Source organism: Brassica rapa, unplaced genomic scaffold, assembly GCF_000309985.2.
Source record: "Brassica rapa cultivar Chiifu-401-42 unplaced genomic scaffold, CAAS_Brap_v3.01 Scaffold0068, whole genome shotgun sequence".
In the NCBI taxonomy this organism is placed as follows: domain Eukaryota; kingdom Viridiplantae; phylum Streptophyta; class Magnoliopsida; order Brassicales; family Brassicaceae; genus Brassica; species Brassica rapa.
This window is the reverse complement of record NW_022610013.1, coordinates 35,419-57,967: the sequence shown is the minus strand read 5'-3', so window position 1 is coordinate 57,967 and position 22,549 is coordinate 35,419.

Sequence of the window (22,549 nt, the reverse complement as noted above, 5' to 3'; positions counted from 1 at the left end):
AGGACACCCTCATAATAAGGCTTTAAAACTGATGTTGCCAGGTGTTTCCTTTGAGAATAATGATTGTGAAGCTTGCATTTTAGGCAAGCATTGTAGAACTGTCTTTAACAAGTCTACTACTGTTTATGAAAAGTGTTTTGATCTTATTCATTCTGATGTTTGGACTGCACCTTGCCTATCTAGAGAAAATCATAAGTATTATGTAACTTTCATTGATGAAAAATTCCAAATACACCTGGTTAACCTTAATTCCAACCAAAGATAGGGTACTTGATGCATTTAAAAATTTTCAATCCTATGTGACTAACCATTACAATGCCAAGATAAAGATTTTCAGGTCAGATAATGGAGGAGAGTACACGGGACAAGCATTCAAGCTACACCTAGCTCAGCATGGAATTCTTCATCAGACAAGCTGTCCCTATACACCACAACAGAATGGTGTGGCTGAGAGGAAGAACAGGCATTTGATGGAAGTAGCCAGGTCCATGATGTTTCAATCCAATGTGCCTAAGAAGTTTTGGAGTGATGCTGTTGCTACGGCATGTTATCTCATCAACAGGACACCAACTCTGATCCTTCAAGGACAATCACCATTTGAGGTACTGAATCAGTACAAGCCTTCTCTCGAGCATATGAAGGTCTTTGGGTGTTTGTGTTTTGTGATGGTGCCTGGAGAGATAAGAAACAAGCTAGAAGCTAAGAGTTCAAAGGCAATGTTCATTGGATACTCATCAAGTCAGAAAGGATACAAGTGCTATGATCCTAACACAAGGAGAGTGTTAGTATCTAGAGAAGTGAAGTTTGTTGAAGAGAAAGGATATTATGAGGAACAGATTCAAGAAGACTTGAAGGATCTTACCTCTGATAGAGCTGAAACCTTGAGGATTATCCTAGAAGGCCTTGGAATCAACATGAATCAAGGACATCAAGGGGGGAGAAGCACTACCCCAGTCCCGGATCATCAGACTTCCAACCTTGAGCATGAGAGGGGGAATGAAACAAGAACTCCAAACCGTGAAGAAACAAGTAGAGAAGAGAGTTCTGGCTCTCATGATCAAGCTGTGGAATCAAATGATCAAGAAGAAGGAACTGAAGAGAGTCAGCTAAGGGAAGAAGGAGCTGAAGCAAGTCAGCTAGGAGAAGAAAGATCTGAAACAAGTGTGCAGCCACAAGAAGAAGAACAAGAGATGGCGCAAGAAGGGCCAGTATTGAGAAGAAGTACAAGGCTGAGAAAGGATCCTTCCAGTTGGGTAAACACAAGAGTGTACTACAATGCCCAAGCTGTGAAGCATCCTACTCAGGCCGTGTGTTCTTTTGCTCAATATCCAGAAGCACATTGCGCATTCATGGTAAACTTGGATGAAAATCACATTCCAAGAAGCTATGAAGAGGCAATGGAGGATAAGGAATGGAAGGAATCAGTAGGAGCTGAGGCAGGAGCTATGATAAAGAATGATACATGGTATGAGAGTGAACTACCAAAAGGGAAGAAAGCTGTGTCTAGTAGATGGATCTTTACAATCAAGTACAAGGCTGATGGGTCAATTGAGAGGAAGAAGACTAGACTAGTAGCAAGAGGGTTCACTCAGACATATGGAGAGGACTACATTGAGACATTTGCACCAGTAGCCAAGTTACACACCATTAGAATTGTTTTAAGCTTGGCTGTGAACCTAGGATGGGGATTGTGGCAAATGGATGTAAAGAATGCATTTCTACAAGGAGAGCTTGAGGATGAAGTCTACATGTATCCTCCACCAGGTCTGGAACATCTAGTAAAGAGAGGGAATGTACTGAGGCTAAAGAAGGCTATCTATGGGTTGAAGCAATCACCAAGAGCTTGGTACAACAAGTTGAGCACAACTCTGAACGGCCGAGGCTTCAAGAAGTCAGAATTGGATCACACTCTCTTTACACTCACGACACCCTCAGGTATGGTTGCTCTCCTTGTGTATGTGGATGATATCATTATCACTGGGAGTGATAAGGAAGGTATCAAAGCAACCAAGGAGTTTCTAAAGTCTATGTTTGAAATCAAAGACTTGGGAGAAATGAAATACTTCCTTGGAATTGAGATTTGTAGGTCCAAGGAAGGTTTGTTCATGTCCCAAAGGAAGTATACACTTGATCTTTTGAAAGGTGCAGGTGCTTATGGAGGCAAGACAGCAAGGATCCTAAACTCTATAGAACACTTGTTGGCAAATTGATTTACCTTACCATCACAAGGCCTGATATATGTTTTGCTGTGAATCAGGTGAGCCAACACATGCAGCTTCCCAAGGAACATCACTGGCGCATGGTGGAGAGGCTGTTGATGTATCTGAATGGCTCGCCGGATCAAGGAGTATGGATGGGGTGCAATGGAAGCACAGAAGTGGTGGGCTATTGTGATGCTGATTGGGCAGGAGATAGAGCTGACAGGAGATCAACCACAGGCTATTGCACATTCATTGGAGGCAACTTGGTGACTTGGAAAAGCAAGAAGCAGAAGGTGGTGTCATGTTCAAGTGATGAAGCTGAGTATAGAGCCATGCTGAAGCTGACAAACGAGTTGGTGTGGATCAAAGGCATCTTGAAGCACTTGGAGATTGATCAAGCCACTCCAATGACAATGCATTGTGACAATCAAGCTGCCATTCACATTGCATCCAACTCGGTGTTCCATGAGAGAACCAAGCACATTGAAGTTGATTGTCACAAGGTGAGGCAGATGATCATCTTAGGAGTCATATTGCCATGCTACACAAGGAGTGAAGATCAGTTAGCGGATGTGTTCACCAAGGCTGCAAGACAGAAGACAATGGAGTCCATTCACATCAGGTTGGGCCTCATTGATCTTGGGAAGAGAAGGAGCTAATCCCCTTAGCTGCAAGGTCTTTACTCTTTTTCCCTCATCAAAGTTTTATCCCATTGGGTTTTCTTTGGTGAGGTTTTTAATGAGGAAGATCTTGTAGCTTTCCAAGCTTAGGCTTTCACAAAGCTAAGCTTGAGGGGGAGTGTTGAGATGAGGAGAGTTAAGTGAAGAAGGGAGATGAGGCTTGAGTAGAATGAGGATAAGGAAGGCTAGGAAGGTTTGGGAGCTTTGAGATCAACCAGTCCGTACAAGACCGTACAAGGCCGTACATGACCGTACAAGATGGGATCGACCAAAGCTCAACCAAACCTTACCTTGAGTTACCCGAGTTACTTAGGTAAAGAGGAGAAGTTACCTTAGCCTTTGTGGGTTGGATCAGACCGTTGAAAAGGATAAGGGAGAGTCTTGGACAGGCTGTCACAGCTGGAAAGTGAAAGCAAAAGGAAGCAGCCAGCTAAAGATGCTTCACACGGATTGATCACCTCATTGGATGTTTTTGAATTAAGCCTTGACTCCACATGCTTATCTTATCCTCTTGTTTACGAAAACCCTAAGCTCTCTCTTCATATAAATATGTAAACTCTCTCATTAATACAATCAAGCAAGTTATGAGTCTCTCTTAGTCTCTCTCTTTAGTTCTTTAGACTCTTAATCTCATTTCATACTTTAATCTTCTCTAAATCTCTTCTAATCTTTCCTAAATACTCAGATCACTCTAAACATCACTAAAAGTGATAACTTCCATCTTCTCTCTAACTCCTCCAAAGCCTTCACATGATCAGTCTAAGTCTTTCCTAGACTTAACTTTACAGGATAACTACTTCAGACCACCTCTGAAGCTTGATTGAACTCTTCTGGACATCTTCTAGAGCTTGCCCTATTGTTTTACAAGCTCTATCTTCTCTTCAGTTCAACAGCAAGTACCAGAAGAAGAAGCCAACCGGGTCTAGGCAGTGGCGTGCCTATTCAAGAGGGTGCTCAAACTAAGACAGAGCACTCTTGGCTGTGTGAAGAAGAAGGCTACTCTATCAAGGCGGCTTCTATTGTGAGGTGATTGAAGAAGTAGCTGAAGCATCCACAAGCATTCCATCATGGTGGTGACTTCAGAAGAGTGATTGCAATAAGAGAAGAAAAAGAAGTAAGGATTCAAGTGGTAACTTTGAGAACCACTCCTCATCATCTTAACCAAGGGAGTAAACCTAATCTCATCTATCTTAATATGTCTTGATAGGTTTATCTCCTGATTATACTATGTGCTTTCCCTAATTCCATGCAGAGTTTATAGCATCTAGTAGAATGTTATGACTTTTAGGAATGTAAAGGATTATCTGAGTTTAGAAAGGATTAGAGAAGAAGAATAGGAGATTAAGAGACTACTTAGAGACTAATGGAGAATCATACTGAAATGAGTAAAGAGAAAGATTGTTTAGAACTGTCTAATCTTTATTAATGATCTTGAGTTACAATATATAGTAAGGTGAGCTTAGGGTTTTCGATTACAAAGGATAAGGAAAGCATGTGAAGTCAAAAGGAGGAGGAGCCTATATTTGAATCCGGCCAATGAGCTTCTCCAAGTGTGTGAGGCATCTAGCATCTTCCCATAGATGCTGTTTACTTTCCAGTCCATGCAAGACTGTCAGTCCGCGCCTCATCCCTTCTTCCTCCGCGGTCTTATCCACTCCAAAGCTTATCCTCCTCTCCACTAAGTTACCTTGGTAACTTATCTTTACCTTGGTGAGTTTGGTTGATGTCCTATGTACGGATGGTACGGCATGTACGGCCTTGTACGGATCACTCAACCCAAACTCACCTCTTCTTCCATACTTCATCTCTTCCTCTAATGCCTTAACTCCCTTAGCTCCTCTTCTCATATACTTAACTCTGATCAACACTCCCCCTCAAGCTTAGCTTTGTGAAAGTCTAAGCTTGGACAGCTATGAGATCTTCCTCATTAAAAACCTTACCAAGGAAAACCCATTGGGATAAAACCTTGATAAGGGAAAAAGAGTAAAGACCTCACAGCCAAAGGGGATCAGCTCCTTCTCTTCCCAAGATCAATGAGGCCCAACCTGAAGTGAATGGACTCCATTGTCTTCTGTCCTGCAGCCTTGGTGAACACATCAGCCAACTGATCTTCACTCCTTGTGTAGCATGGCAAGATGACTCCTAAGATGATCATCTGCCTCACCTTGTGGCAATCCACTTCAATGTGCTTGGTTCTCTCATGAAACACCGAGTTGGAGGCAATGTGGATGGCAGCTTGGTTATCACAATGCATTGTCATTGGCGTGGCTTGATCAATCTCTAAATGCTTCAAGATGCCCTTGATCCACACCAGCTCGTTGGTCAGCTTCAGCATAGCTCTATACTCAGCTTCTGCACTTGAGCAAGACACCACTTTCTGTTTCTTACTCTTCCAAGTAACCAAGTTGCCTCCAATGAATGTGCAATAGCCTGTGGTTGATCTCCTGTCTGCTCTATCACCAGCCCAATCCGCATCACAGTATCCAACCACTTCAGTGCTCCCATTGCAACCCATCCATACTCCTTGATCAGGTGAGCCGTTGAGATACATCAAGATCCTCTCCACCATGCGCCAATGATGTTCCTTAGGCACTTGCATGTGTTGACTCACCTGATTCACAGCAAAGCAAATGTCAGGCCTAGTTATGGTAAGGTAAATCAATTTGCCAACTAGCTTTCTATAGAGTTTAGGATCCTGATTGTTAAAATGAGTTGTTCAGTATATGGGGAGATGGCTTAAGGAGTTGAGGATGTGAGAATGTGGAGGCAAAGGGAAGGAAGGTTAGGGATCGACCAGGCCGTACAAGAGGCCGTACCGGCCGTACCGTCCGTACTGTCCGGGTCGATCCATAACTCGACCAAGAGTGAAGTTACCCGAGTGAAAGGGTTAAACGGCCAAAGGGGTTTACCTTAAGGGAAATGACCGTTTGGATGGATAGAGTGACTGAGCCTTATCCACACAGGCTGGAACAGGCTGTAAAGGCAAAAGGAACCTAGTCCAAGATGCCAAAAGCGTGTGACAGCTCTCATTGGATCAGTTTTGAATTAAAGCAACCTTATCCTTGACCTCACATGCTTAGTCTCTCTAAAACCCTTGTATCTGATCCTATATATTGTAAACTCTGCCTTGATTAATGAATAACACGAGTTCATCATAATCTCTCTCTAGTTCATCATGTTTCTCTTCTACATCTCTTAAATCATCTCATCTCACTTTAATCTTTCTCTAAATCTCTCAATACCTGTTCAACTCTCTAAAATCATATGGTATCAGAGCCAGGTTGGCTTTGGTATTGAGATTTAGAGTGTTCTTCAGCTTCAGTTCATACTCATTCATACTTTCTTTTCGGTTCTAACAAAGCAAGATGGAGGGAAACTACAAGGTCATTACAGTTCCTGTTGCGTTGAAGGGTGGTAGTAACTACCTGTTGTGGTCAAGGCTGGTGAAGACAGCCATTGGGAGGCTAGGGCTGTGGAGTCACATCACGGATGATGCAACCAAGCCAGTGGCTAAAGACGGAGAAGGAGATGAAGGTGTGGGAGATCAAGTTGCTGCTGCCGAGAAGAAGTGGATTCAAGAAGACTTGATGGTGCTTTCTATGATTTTAGAGAGTTGAACAGGTATTGAGAGATTTAGAGAAAGATTAAAGTGAGATGAGATGATTTATGAAATGTAGAAGAGAAACATGATGAACTAGAGAGAGAATATGATGAACTCGTGTTATCCATTAATCAAGGCAGAGTTTACAATATATAGGATCAGATACAAGGGTTTTAGAGAGACTAAGCATGTGAGGTCAAGGATAAGGTTGCTTTAATTCAAAACTAATCCAATGAGAGATGTCACACGCTTTTGGCATCTTGGACTCGGTTCCTTTTGCCTTTACAGCCTGTTCCAGCCTGTGTGGATAAGGCTCAGTCACTCTATCCATCCAAACGGTCATTTCCCTTAAGGTAAACCCCTTTGGCCGTTTAACCCTTTCACCCGGGTAACTTCCCTCTTAGTCGAGTTATGGATCGACCCGGACAGTACGGACGGTACGGCCAGTACGGCCTCTTGTACGGCCTGGTCGATCCCTAACCTTCCTTCCCTTTGCCTCCACATTCTCACATCCTCAACTCCTTAAGCCATCTCCCCATATACTGAACAACTCATCTCCCCCTCAAGCTTAACTTAGTGACTTAGTTAAGCTTGGAACCACCATGAGATCTTCCTCATTAAAAACCTCACCAAGGAAAACCCATTGGGACAAAACCTTGATGAGGGAAAAAGAGTGAAGACCTCATGGCAAAGGGGATCAGCTCCTTGGGGAAAGATCTATGAGCCCCAGTCTGGTATGAATGGACTCCATAGTCTTTTGTCTTGCGGCCTTGGTGAACACATCCGCAAGTTGATCCTCACTCCTTGTGTAGCATGGCAAGATCACTCCCAAGACAATCATCTGCCTCACCTTGTGACAATCAACTTCAATGTGCTTGGTTCTCTCATGGAAGACTGAGTTGGATGCAATGTGTATAGCCGCTTGATTATCACAATGCATAGTCATTGGAGTTCCCTGCTCTATCTCCAAGTGCTTCAAGATTCCTTTGATCCATACCAACTCATTGGTAAGCTTCAGCATTGCTCTATACTAATCTTCAGCGCTTGAACAAGACACCACCTTCTGCTTCTTACTCTTCCAAGTCACCAAGTTGCCTCCAATGAATGTACAATAGCCGGTGGTTGATTTCCTGTCTGCTCTATCTCCAGCCCAATCCGCATCACAGTATCCCACCACTTCAGTGCTCTTGTTGCATCCCATCCACACTCCAAGGCTTGACGTCCCATTCAGATACAAGAGAAGTCTCTCCACCATGCGCCAGTGATGATCCTTTGGGACTTGCATATGCTGGCTCACTTGGTTCACCGCAAAGCATATGTCTGGTCGTGTGATTGTGAGGTAGATGAGCTTCCCTACTAGCTTCCTGTACAGCTTTGGATCATGAAAGGCCTTGCTATCTTCAATCTCCCCCTCACGTGGAACCTTGTATCCATCTTCAAGAGGCATCTTTGCTGTCTTGTCTCCTTGTATACCTGCATCTTTCAAAAGATCAAGTGTATACTTCCTTTGGGAAATGAACAATCCTTCCTTAGATCTACACAACTCAATTCCAAGGAAGTATTTCATTTCCCCTAAGTCTTTGATTTCAAACACAGATTTCAAAAACTCCTTTGTGGCTTTTATACCAGCCTTATCACTACCTGTTATGATAATGTCATCAACATATACAAGTAGACAGATGATACCTGAAGGTGTAGTGAGGGTGAAGAGGGTGTGATCCAACTCTGACTTCTTGAACCCACGCCCATTCAGAGTAGTGCTCAGCTTGTTGTACCATGCTCTAGGTGATTGCTTTAACCCATAGATTGCCTTCTTGAGTCTCAATACATTCCCTGGTTTCACCAGATGCTCTAGGCCTGGTGGTGGATGCATATACACTTCATCCTCTAGCTCTCCTTGAAGAAAGGCATTCTTCACATCCATCTGCCAAAGCTCCCACTCAAGGTTCACAGCAAGAGACAATACAATTCTTATTGTATGTAGCTTGGCAACGGGAGCAAAGGTATCAATGTAGTCTTCCCCATATGTTTGAGTGTATCCTCTAGCCACCAGTCTTGTCTTCTTTCTCTCAATGGTTCCATCAGGTAGATACTTAATGGTGAATATCCACTTGCTGGTTACTGCCTTCTTTCCTTTTGGCAACTCACTTTCAAACCAAGTGTCATTCTTTATCATGGCATTTGCTTCATCTCCAACAGATTCCTTCCAATCTTGATGTAGCATTGCTTCTTCATATGATCTTGGTATACTACTTTCATCTAGGCTCATCATGAATGCGCAATGCTCCTTTGGATAACAAGCAAATGAACACACAGCTTGAGAAGGATGCTCCACAGCCTGGGCATTGTAGTACACTCTCGTGTTTACCCAGTTGGAAGCATCTCTCTTCAGCCGTGTGCTTCTCCTTAATGATACGTCAGCTGGTGCTTGCTCTGGTGCTTCTACTTCAGTAGCTTCCACTCCTCCTTGTTCTGGTAGCTCATTAGGCTCTTCATTTCTTGGTTCAGCTCCACCTTGATCAGGATGATCCGCAAAATCTTGATTCTCATCCGGCTCAATTCCATTCCCTCCCTCATGATCAAGGTGAGATGGTTCTTCAGCTTCTTGTCTTTCAGATGACTGATTCTCTGTCGACTCCTGGGACATTCCAATTCCAAGACCTTCTAGTATCTGTCTCAAGCTTGTAGCTCTATCTGAAGGTTGTGAAAGATCCTCCAGCTCTTTCCAATCTTTATCTTCATAGTAGCTCTTCTCTTCAAAGAACTTGACATCTCTTGATACAAGAACTCTCCTTGACTCAGGAACAAAGCACTTGTATCCCTTCTGTGTGGTTGAGTATCCTATCATCATAGCTTTGATACTCTTTGCTTCCAGCTTGTTTCTCATCTCTCCCGGGACAAGAACATAGCTTACACACCCAAACACTCTTAGGTGATCTAGGACTGGCTTGCTGTTGTTGAGAACTTCATAAGGAGCTTTATCTTCCAGGATCTTGGTTGGAATCCTATTGATTAGGTAGCAAGCCGTGATCACAGCATCACTCCAGAATCTCTTTGGCACTCTCATCTGGAACATCATTGATCTAGCCACTTCCATAAGATGTCTGTTCTTCCTCTCAGCCACTCCATTTTGTTGAGGTGTATAAGGGCAACTCGTTTGGTGAAGTATCCCATGTTGAGCTAGATGGTTCTTGAATGCATGGCCAGTATACTCTCCACCATTATCAGACCTGAAAATCTTAATCTTGGCATTATACTGGTTAGAAACATATGATTGAAAGTTTCTAAATGCATCTAGAACCCTATCCTTTGTTTTAATTAGTGTTATCCAGGTGTATTTGGATTTCTCATCTATGAATGTGACAAAGTATTTGTAATTGTCCCTAGATAAGCATGGAGCAGTCCATACATCAGAATGAACAAGATCAAAGCATTTATCATAGATAGTAGTAGATCTCTTGAACACAGTCTTACAATGCTTTCCCAAAATACAAGCTTCACACTCATTATTTTTAAACATGACACCTGGTAACATTAAGCTTAAGGCTCTAACATGTGGATGTCCTAGCCTAGAATGCCACAATGCACCTCTACTTAAAACGGAACTCAACAAGCAACTAGAACTAGAAATGAAAGAAAGGTCTTCAAGTAAATAAAGGTCTCCTTTGGTTACTCCTTGCCCAATCAACTTACTGCTTTCAATATCCTGAAATTTCACATCATTAGGACTGAAAATAACATTGCATTGAAGATCATTGGTACACCTCTTAACAGATAATAGATTAGAAGTAAACTCAGGCATGTACAAAGCTTTAGAATCCTTATTAAACAGTTTCAAGTCTCCTACACCTCTAATAGGAATTCTATCACCATTTGCAATCATTACATGTCCATGAGCCGGTTCTATGTTCTTTATAAGGCTATCATCACTTATCATATGATGTGAAGCACCTGAATCAATAATCAATGGTTTTATTCCTTGAGCAATATGATTCCTAGGTGATTCTTTTACCAGTTTCAGTTTATCAATGAGATCAAGCAATGTGGATTCATTTCTAGACATCCTATCAGCAGCAAAGGTTGTATATCTATCTGGTTCATTTCCCATTCTATCAAAGTTTCCTAGCAAGCTATCACAAGTTCTAGGCAACACATGAGCAGTATAGGAATAACCAAGGGCTTTACCAGACTCCTTAAGGGCTTTGATCAAGGCATCAATGTCTGACTTCTTGATCACCTCATGATCCATGTTCTTCACAGCTCCTTGGTGGTGAGAGGTTAAGGCTCTTCCTTCACTTTCACCCGCAAGACCAGATGAGCCAGCTCCTGATGCGCCAGCTTCACTTGTCTCTGCAGAAAGGTGAGCTCTTCCCTCTCTCTCCTTGTTGAACTTGGCCGGCTTCAAATGGGGGTGTAGGATCCAGCACTGACTCCTCTTGTGTCCCGGCTTCTTGCAATGGTCACAGTTTCCACTGAACTTCCTTTCCTCTCCACGGTAAGCAGCCTTGTTTGCTTGGATTGCTTCAGCCTTGTTGGACAGAGCCATGTCTCCTTTCCCTCCAAACATACCAAGTGACCCCTCTTCCTTCTGAATCTGCGCACACACTTCCTCCATGGATGGAAGACTCGGCATCCTCAACATGTGCTTGATCACATCAGTGAATGGAGGATCTAGTGTCAACAGCAATCCAAACACCTGATCCTGCTCCCTCCTCTCCATGAGTAGCTCTTGATCCGCGGTGCTTGGCCTCAATGATTCAAGCTCAGACCACAAGGATCTATACTTGCCCAAATGCTTGGTGAACTCTTCCCCATCTTGTACCAGTGTGTTGATGGCCTTCTTAATCTCAAACACGCGGTTCAGATTGGTAACGTTCCCAAATGTCTTCTGGAGTACCTCCCACAGGTGTTTTGGAGTCTCGCAGTAGCTGTAGGCCTCCAAGAGATGCTCTTCAAGGGACCCTTGTAGCACTGAAAGCACCATCAAGTCTTCTTGAATCCACTTCTTCTCTGCCGCAGCAACTTGATGTCCCACACCTTCATCTCCTTCTCCGTCTTTAGCCACTGGCTTGGTTGCAACATCCGTGATGTGACTCCACAGCCCTAGCCTCCCAATGGCTGTCTTCACCAGCCTTGACCACAACAGGTAGTTACTACCACCCTTCAACGCAACAGGAACTGTAATGACCTTGTAGTTTCCCTCCATCTTGCTTTGTTAGAACCGAAAAGAAAGTATGAACTAGTATGAACTGAAGCTGAAGAACACTCTAAATCTCAATACCAAAGCCAACCTGGCTCTGATACCATATGATTTTAGAGAGTTGAACAGGTATTGAGAGATTTAGAGAAAGATTAAAGTGAGATGAGATGATTTATGAAATGTAGAAGAGAAACATGATGAACTAGAGAGAGAATATGATGAACTCGTGTTATCATTAATCAAGGCAGAGTTTACAATATATAGGATCAGATACAAGGGTTTTAGAGAGACTAAGCATGTGAGGTCAAGGATAAGGTTGCTTTAATTCAAAACTAATCCAATGAGAGATGTCACACGCTTTTGGCATCTTGGACTCAGTTCCTTTTGCCTTTACAGCCTGTTCCAGCCTGTGTGGATAAGGCTCAGTCACTCTATCCATCCAAACGGTCATTTCCCTTAAGGTAAACCCCTTTGGCCGTTTAACCCTTTCACCCGGGTAACTTCCCTCTTAGTCGAGTTATGGATCGACCCGGACAGTACGGACGGTACGGCCAGTACGGCCTCTTGTACGGCCTGGTCGATCCCTAACCTTCCTTCCCTTTGCCTCCACATTCTCACATCCTCAACTCCTTAAGCCATCTCCCCATATACTGAACAACTCATTTTAACACTTTCAGTGCTACAAGGGTCCCTTGAAGAGCATCTCTTGGAGGCCTACAGCTACTGCGAGACTCCAAAACACCTGTGGGAGGTACTCCAAAAGACTTTTGGGAACGTTACCAATCTGAACCGTGTGTATGAGATTAAGAAAGCCATCAACACACTGGTACAAGATGGGGAGGAGTTCACCAAGCATTTGGGCAAGTATAGATCCTTGTGGTCTGAGCTTGAATCATTGAGGCCAAGCACCGCTGATCAAGAGCTACTCATGGAGAGGAGGGAGCAGGATCAGGTGTTTGGATTGCTGTTGACACTGGATCCTCCATTCAATGATGTGATCAAGCACATGTTGAGGATGCCGAGTCTTCCATCTATGGAGGAAGTGTGTGCGCAGATTCAGAAGGAAGAGGGGTCACTTGGTATGTTTGGAGGGAAAGGAGACATGGCTCTGTCCAACAAGGCTGAAGCAATCCAAGCAAACAAAGCTGCTTACCGTGGAGAGGAAAGGAAGTTCAGTGGAAACTGTGACCATTGCAAGAAGCCGGGACACAAGAGGAGTCTGTGCTGGATCCTACACCCCCATTTGAAGCCGGCCAAGTTCAACAAGGAGAGAGAGGGAAGTTCTCACCTTTCTGCAGAGACAAGTGAAGCCGGCGCATCAGGAGCTGGTTCATCTGGTCTTGCGGGTGAAAGTGAAGGAAGAGCCTTAACCTCTCACCACCAAGGAGCTGTGAAGAACATGGATCATGAGGTGATCAAGAAGTCAGACATTGATGCCTTGATCAAAGCCCTTAAAGAGTCTGGTAACACCCTTGGAAACACCCTTGGTTATTCCTATACTGCTCATGTGTTGCCTAGAACTTGTGATAGCTTGCTAGGAAACTTTGATAGAATGGGAAATGAACCGGATAGATATACAACCTTTGCTGCTGATAGGATGTCTAGAAATGAATCCACATTGCTTGATCTCATTGATAAATTGAAAATGGTAAAAGAATCACCTAGGAATCATATTGCTCAAGGAATAAAACCATTGATTATTGATTCAGGTGCTTCACATCATATGATAAGTGATGATAGCCTTATAAAGAACATAGAACCGGCTCATGGACATGTAATGATTGCAAATAGTGATAGAATTCCTATTAGAGGTGTAGGAGACTTGAAACTGTTTAATAAGGATTCTAAAGCTTTGTACATGCCTGAGTTTACTTCTAATCTATTATCTGTTAAGAGGTGTACCAATGATCTTCAATGCAATGTTATTTTCAGTCCTAATGATGTGAAATTTCAGGATATTGAAAGCAGTAAGTTGATTGGGCAAGGAGTAACCAAAGGAGACCTTTATTTACTTGAAGACCTTTCTTTCATTTCTAGTTCTAGTTGCTTGTTGAGTTCCATTTTAAGTAGAGGTGCATTGTGGCATTCTAGGCTAGGACATCCACATGTTAGAGCCTTAAGCTTAATGTTACCAGGTGTCATGTTTAAAAATAATGAGTGTGAAGCTTGTATTTTGGGAAAACATTGTAAGACTGTGTTCAAGAGATCTACTACTATCTATGATAAATGCTTTGATCTTGTTCATTCTGATGTATGGACTGCTCCATGCTTATCTAGAGACAATTACAAATACTTTGTCACATTCATAGATGAGAAATCCAAATACACCTGGATAACACTAATTAAAACAAAGGATAGGGTTCTAGATGCATTTAGAAACTTTCAATCATATGTTTCTAACCAGTATAATGCCAAGATTAAGATTTTCAGGTCTGATAATGGTGGAGAGTATACTGGCCATGCATTCAAGAACCATCTAGCTCAATATGGGATACTTCATCAAACGAGTTGTCCTTACACACCTCAACAGAATGGAGTGGCTGAGAGGAAGAACAGACATCTTATGGAAGTGGCTAGATCAATGATGTTCCAGATGAGAGTGCCAAAGAGATTCTGGAGTGATGCTGTGATCACGGCTTGCTATCTAATCAATAGGATACCAACCAAGATCCTGGAAGATAAAGCTCCTTATGAAGTTCTCAACAACAGCAAGCCAGTCCTAGATCACCTAAGAGTGTTTGGGTGTGTAAGCTATGTTCTTGTCCCGGGAGAGATGAGAAACAAGCTGGAAGCAAAAAGTATCAAAGCTATGATGATAGGATACTCAACTACACAGAAGGGATACAAGTGTTTTGTTCCCGAGACAAGGAGGGTCCTTGTATCTAGAGATGTCAAGTTCTTTGAAGAGAAGAGCTACTATGAAGATAAAGATTGGAAAGAGCTGGAGGATCTTTCACAACCTTCAGATAGAGCTACAAGCTTGAGACAGATACCAGAAGGTCTTGGAATTGGAATGTCCCAGGAGTCGACAGAGGATCAGTCATCTGAAAGACAAGAAGCTGAAGAACCATCTCACCTTGATCATGAGGGAGGGAATGGAATTGAGCCGGATGAGAATCAAGATTTTGCGGATCATCCTGATCAAGGTGAAGCTGAACCAAGTAATGAAGAGCTTAATGAGTTACCAGAACAAGGAGGAGTGAAAGCAACTGAAGTAGAAGCACCAGAGCAAGCACCAGCTGAGGTACCATTAAGGAGAAGCACACGGCTGAAGAGAGATGCTTCCAACTGGGTAAACACGAGAGTGTACTACAATGCCCAGGCTGTGAAGCATCCTTCTCAAGCTGTGTGTTCATTTGCTTGTTATCCAAAGGAGCATTGCGCATTCATGATGAGCCTAGATGAAAGTAGTGTACCAAGATCATATGAAGAAGCAATGCTACATCAAGATTGGAAGGAATCTGTTGGATATGAAGCAAATGCCATGATAAAGAATGAAACTTGGTTTGAAAGTGAGTTGCCAAAAGGAAAGAAGGCAGTAACCAGCAAGTGGATATTCACCATTAAGTATCTACCTGATGGAACCATTGAGAGAAAGAAGACAAGACTGGTGGCTAGAGGATACACTCAAACATATGGGGAAGACTACATTGATACCTTTGCTCCCGTTGCCAAGCTACATACAATAAGAATTGTATTGTCTCTTGCTGTGAACCTTGAGTGGGAGCTTTGGCAGATGGATGTGAAGAATGCCTTTCTTCAAGGAGAGCTAGAGGATGAAGTGTATATGCATCCACCACCAGGCCTAGAGCATCTTGTGAAACCTGGAAACGTATTGAGACTCAAGAAGGCTATCTATGGATTAAAGCAATCTCCTAGAGCATGGTACAACAAGTTGAGTACTACCTTAAATGGACGTGGGTTCAAGAAGTCTGAACTGGATCACACTCTCTTCACTCTCACTACACCCTCAGGTATTATCTGTCTACTTGTATATGTTGATGACATTATCATAACAGGTAGTGATAAGGCTGGTATAAAAGCCACAAAGGAGTTTTTGAAATCTGTGTTTGAAATCAAAGACTTAGGAGAAATGAAATACTTCCTTGGAATTGAGTTGTGTAGATCTAAGGAAGGCTTGTTCATTTCCCAAAGGAAGTATACACTTGATCTTTTGAAAGATGCAGGTATACAAGGAGACAAGACAGCAAAGATGCCTCTTGAAGATGGATACAAGATTCCACGTGAGGGGGAGGTTGAAGATAGCAAGGCCTTTCAGGATCCAAAGCTATACAGGAAGCTAGTAGGGAAGCTCATCTACCTCACAATCACACGACCAGACATATGCTTTGCTGTGAACCAAGTAAGCCAGCATATGCAAGTCCCAAAGGAGCATCACTGGCGCATGGTGGAGAGACTTCTCTTGTATCTGAATGGGACGTCAAGCCTTGGAGTGTGGATGGGATGCAACAAGAGCACTGAAGTGGTGGGATACTGTGATGCGGATTGGGCTGGAGATAGAGCAGACAGGAGATCAACCACTGGCTATTGTACATTCATTGGAGGCAACTTGGTGACTTAGAAGAGTAAGAAGCAGAAGGTGGTGTCTTGTTCAAGCGCTGAAGCTGAGTATGGAGCAATGCTGAAGCTTACCAATGAGTTGGTATGGATCAAAGGAATCTTGAAGCACTTGGAGATAGAGCAGGGAACTCCAATGACTATGCATTGTGATAATCAAGCGGCTATACACATTGCAACCAACTCAGTCTTCCATGAGAGAACCAAGCACATTGAAGTTGATTGTCACAAGGTGAGGCAGATGATTGTCTTGGGAGTGATCTTGCCATGCTACACAAGGAGTGAGGATCAACTTGCGGATGTGTTCACCAAGGCCGCAAGACAAAAGACTATGGAGTCCATTCATACCAGATTGGGACTCATAGATCTTTCCCCAAGGAGCTGATCCCTTTTGCCATGAGGTCTTTACTCTTTTTCCCTCATCAAGGTTTTGTCCAAATGGGTTTTCCTTGGTGAGGTTTTTAATGAGGAAGATCTCATGGTTGTTCCAAGCTTAACTAAGTTACCAAGTTAAGCTTGAGGGGGAGTGTTAAAATGAGTTGTTCAGTATATGGGGAGATGGCTTAAGGAGTTGAGGATGTGAGAATGTGGAGGCAAAGGGAAGGAAGGTTAGGGATCGACCAGGCCGTACAAGAGGCCGTACCGGCCGTACCGTCCGTACTGTCCGGGTCGATCCATAACTCGACCAAGAGTGAAGTTACCCGAGTGAAAGGGTTACACGGCCAAAGGTTTACCTTAAGGGAAATGACCGTTTGGATGGATAGAGTGACTGAGCCTTATCCACACAGGCTGGAACAGGCTGTAAAGGCAAAAGGAACCTAGTCCAAGATGCCAAAAGCGTGTGACCGCTCTCATTGGATCAGTTTTGAATTAAAGCAACCTTATCCTTGACCTCACATGCTTAGTCTCTCTAAAACCCTTGTATCTGATCCTATATATTGTAAACTCTGCCTTGATTAATGAATAACACGAGTTCATCATAATCTCTCTCTAGTTCATCATGTTTCTCTTCTACATCTCTTAAATCATCTCATCTCACTTTAATGTTTCTCTAAATCTCTCAATACCTGTTCAACTCTCTAAAATCATACTGATAAGGTTTGCTGTCTTCAATCTCCCCCTCTCGTGGGACTTTGTAGCCATCCTCCATAGGCATCCTTGCTGTCTTGCCTCCATAAGCACCTGCACCTTTCAAAAGATCAAGTGTATACTTCCTTTGGGACATGAACAAACCTTCCTTGGATCTACATATCTCAATTCCAAGAAAGTATTTCATTTCTCCCAAGTCTTTAATCTCAAACATGGATTTAAGGAACTCCTTGGTTGCTATGATACCTTCCTTATCACTTCCTGTGATAATGATATCATCAACATACACAAGGAGTGCAATCATACCTGAGGGAGTAGTGAGAGTGAAGAGGGTGTGGTCTAGTTCAGACTTCTTAAATCCTCGGCCATTCAGAGTAGTACTCAGCTTGTTGTACCAAGCTCTTGGTGATTGCTTCAGTCCATAGATAGCTTTCTTCAGTCTCAACACATTCCCTCTCTTCACTAAGTGTTCCAAGCCTGGAGGCGGATGCATATACACTTCATCCTCCAGCTCTCCTTGTAGAAATGCATTCTTCACATCCATTTGCCATAAGCCCCATCCAAGGTTCACAGCTAAGCTCAATACAATCCGGATTGTGTGTAGTTTAGCTACTGGCGCAAAGGTCTCAATGTAATCTTCTCCATAAGTTTGAGTGAAACCTCTTGCAACCAGTCTTGACTTCTTCCTCTCAACTGTTCCATCAGCCTTATACTTGATTGTGAAGATCCATCTACTAGTCACAGCCTTCTTCCCTTTTGGCAACTCACTCTCATACCATGTATCATTCTTGATCATAGCTCCTGCCTCAGCTCCAACTGATTCCTTCCATTCCTTATCCATGATTGCTTCTTCATAGCTTCTTGGAATGTAATTCTCATCCAAGTTTACCATAAAAGCACAATGTTCTTCAGGGTATTGAGCAAAGGAGCACACAGCTTGAGAAGGATGCTCCACAGCTTGGGCATTGTAGTACACTCGCGTGTTTACCCAAGAGGAAGGATCCTTTCTCAGCCTTGTGCTTCTCCTCAATACTGGTTGTTCTTGCTCTTGAACCGGCTCATCTTGTGTATGCGGTTCTTGTGCTTCACTCTGATGTTCTTCCTCTCCTTGGCTTTGCTCACCTTGATGATGAGAACCTGAGTTGAACTCTCCTTCTTCCTCACTCAAGCCGACTCCTTCTTGGCCATTTTCTTGAGTTTCAGGTTCACTTCCCCCCTCATGATCAAGGTGAGGTGTTTGAGCAGCTCCACTTGGTGCAGTTGAGCTCTCTTCTTGTCTTCCACTTCTTGTGGATTGATCCTGGTTCATCTTGATACCGAGACCTTCCAAAATGATTCTTAAGACTCCAGCCTTATCTGATGTGAGATCCTTCAAATCTTCTTGATTCTTCTCCTCATAGTATCCTCTTTCTTCAATGAACTTCACATCTCTAGAAACAAGCACCCTTCTAGCTTCTGGATCATAACACATATCCTTTTTGAGTTGTTGAGTAGCCAATGAACATTGCCTTTCTGCTCCTTGCTTCTAGCTTGTTCCTCAACTCTCCTGGTACTAGAACATAGCATAAGCATCCAAACACTCTCATGTATTCCAAGGATGGCTTGCGCTTGTTCAGAACTTCAAATGGTGCTTGATCCTTCAACACCTTTGTAGGCATCCTGTTGATTAGGTAGCACGCAGTGGATACAGCATCACTCCAGAATCTCTTAGGTACATTAGCTTGGAACATCAGTGACCGAGCCACTTCCATCAAGTGCCTGTTCTTCCTCTCAGCTACACCATTCTGTTGTGGTGTGTAGGGACAGCTTGTTTGATGAAGGATTCCATGGTGATCTAGATGACTCTTGAACGCATAGCTTGTGTACTCTCCTCCATTATCTGATCTCAAAATTTTAATCCTAGCATGATAATGGTTAGTCACATAAGCTTGAAAGTTCTTGAATGCATCTATCACCCTATCTTTTGATGGCATGAGTGTTAACCAGGTGTATTTAGATTTTTCATCAATGAATGTGACAAAAAACTTATGATTATCTCTAGAAAAACTAGGTGCAGTCCACACATCAGTATGAATCAAATCAAAGCAATTTTCATAAACAGTAGATGTTCTTGGAAACACATTCTTACAATGCTTGCCTAAAATGCAAGCTTCACACTTATTATTTTCAAAAACCACACCTGGTAACATCAAGTTTAAAGCCCTCTCATGGGGATGACCTAATCTAGCATGCCACAATGCATTTTTATTTAAACTAGAAGCAGAAGTAAATGAGCAGTTATAATTGGAAACAGGATCAAGCTTCTCAAGCATGTATAAGTCTCCCTTTGTAACTCCTTTTCCAATCAATTGGCTGCTCTCAATATCCTGAAACTTCACATCATTAGGACTGAATATAACATTGCAATTCAAATCAGTAGTGCATTTCTTAACTGAAAGTAGGTTTGATGTGAATTCCGGAATGTAAAATGCTCTAGTGTTCTTATCAAATAGCTTTAAGTTTCCTATTCCCTTAATAGGTATCTTATCCCCATTTGCAATCATCACACATCCATTAGTAGGTTCTATATCCTTAATCAGGTTGGTGTCACTAATCATATGATGAGTATGAGATTTACAGAGTCTCAGGCTATATGAGTGTTGAAGAAACCCACAAGGGCTAGAGAGAACTTGAAATGGTGAAGAGAGACTAATGAAAGTGAGATTTAGTGAATGGAAGAATAAGAGTGATTATGAGAGATTGAGTGAGAGTAGGAGACTGAGAGTATGAGATTAAGTAACCAGAATAGAGTAATCAAGAGAATGAAGATTGGGAGATTCAAAGTAACCAAAGACTATGAAGGAGAAGGGGAAATCCCCCTTACTCTCTTAGAGAGTTTACAATTCGCCCATAAAGGGTCTTTAAATAGAAAACAGGTTGCAAACTCATAAAACCCTAAGTTAAGGATAAGAAATGGACAGTGGAGGTAGTCTGGTTTGAAATGGACGTTCTGGATCAGGTCTTGGGGTGTTTGTAGCTGGTTGGATGCTCCTGATTGGATGTGGGAATGCTTGGCTAGAAATACTCCACACTGCCTTATGTATCTGTCCATATCTTTGTCCAGATACATAGCCAGCCTTTGTCTCTTTCTTTCCAGCAACATCCAGCCTGTCTTGGACTATCATAAGCCAATCAGAACCGTGTGCCAGCTCCCATAGATTCCCATTGCACACAGCATCTTCTTGATGCTCTTTTGATACCATTACTCAACCCGGACCTTGCACATACTTCTCAGACCGTACCCTTGTGCCCTATTTTTGCACAAACACCAAATGTCTTCAGATGGTTGAGAAAAGATGTTTCGGGTCGATCTCATCCGTACCGGTCCGTACAGTCCGTACGGCCGTCCGTACAGCCGACCCTAACTTTGCACCATCGACCATTTCCTCCCAAACTCCTTTAATGTCTTCTACAGATCAGTCTAAGCCCTTCTTGGACTTAACTTCACAAGATATACACTTCAGGGTACTTCTGAAGCTTGGTTGAACTCTTCTGAACATCTCCTGAAGCTTGCCCTATCTTTGCACAAGCTTCTATCTTCTCTTCAGCTCAACACTCCCCCTCAAGCTTGACTCTAGGAGATCCTGAGCCAAGCTTGGAACCCTGAAGAGTCTCCCTCATTAAAAACCTTGCAAAGAAAACCCTGTGGGACAAAACTTTGCAAGGGAAAAAGAGTAGAGCTCTTAAGGGCCTAGGGATTGGCCAATGAACTCTTGTGCTTTAGAACCAGTGTGGTTGGACACAAGAAGTTCTGGATCACGGCCTAAGATGGTGCAGCAACTCATCAAGACTTTGCGCACTTAACAACTCAGCTTCATCTCTTCATGGAACCGGTTTGAAGTCTCCCCCTCTCAACTGACTTCACAGCCATCGTAGAGAAGCTAGGACACGACCAGATCATCTTCAAAACACCAGTGAGGCTGCTCAACACTTCACACACGGCTTGCCCTCTTCATAGACCAGGTTTGGAATCTCCCCCTCTCCACAGACTTCACAGCCTCTTTAGAGAAGCTAAGAGATGACCCGGAACTGTTTAATAAGGCGCCAAGCAAAGGTACCTGATACACATTCCAAAGGTGCATCAGTACTTATCAAGAACCAAGAATTTGAATATCCTGCATCACAATTGATGCACACAATTCAATCAATCTTTTTCAGTATAATCACAGTTCAATCAATTCATTTCTAGTAACTTTTTCAAGCTTAAGCCCTTAATAGAAGAATGAATTGAACTGAAAGAGACTAAGGGACACTTCCTTTTTGTTTTGGTGAGGAGCTTTCTATGAGCATACGCATCCTCCACTTGTACACATTCCCTTGTACCGGCTCATCTTAGGGACTGATACAGCTTGACTCTCCACTTGATCCTCCCTCAAGTAGTCTCTGTAGGTATCACATCCATCTCCTAAAGGTTGCTTATCAAGATCACAAGTACCTGATTCAATATGAACGCAGTGCCTCAGTTCTTTAGGAGAGAAATCCAAGTACATAGGCTTATCTTTTCAGACTAAGCTGCATTAAATCAATGAATTTTAAGGAGATAAGTCTATCATCTTGAGTAACATGATAAGTAGACTTCCCTTTTTATTTTTGGTGAGTTTCCCACTCGGCCAATGCATCATCTTCTTGGCACTATCAACTTGTTGGATGACTAAATGGGTCTATCAGCTTCTCCTCAGCCACCTCTCATTGAAGCCGCATTGATGGAGAGCCTTCCTCCTCACTTGCTAAGACTGCTCTGAACAGCCTCTTGCCTAGACACACCACTGACTTGGCCCGTTTGATGGTTCTTCTTAGAAGCCTTGCAAAGACCTATCAGGCCATGAACCTCGCTTATTTAACATTCCCCCCTCAAGCTTAGTTTCCGAGACTTTGATTTGGAACTAAGCTTGTGTAGGTGTAAGCACTTTCATGGCCTTAGACCACCGGTCTCAACAGCTGTGGTGATGGTCTCGGTCTTGTGAGCTGCTCTCTTCCTTATACCAGGAACTAGGGTGTTTGAATCACCATAGAGAGCCTCACAAGTCACACTTCTTATTGCATAATGTCCCATGCTACACTTCCTGTAGACTAAGGACTAGACATGTCCTAATGGTATTATGCAATAGCCATCTCTCATTGCATAATCAATCACACTACACTTCCTGTAGATTGGGGACTG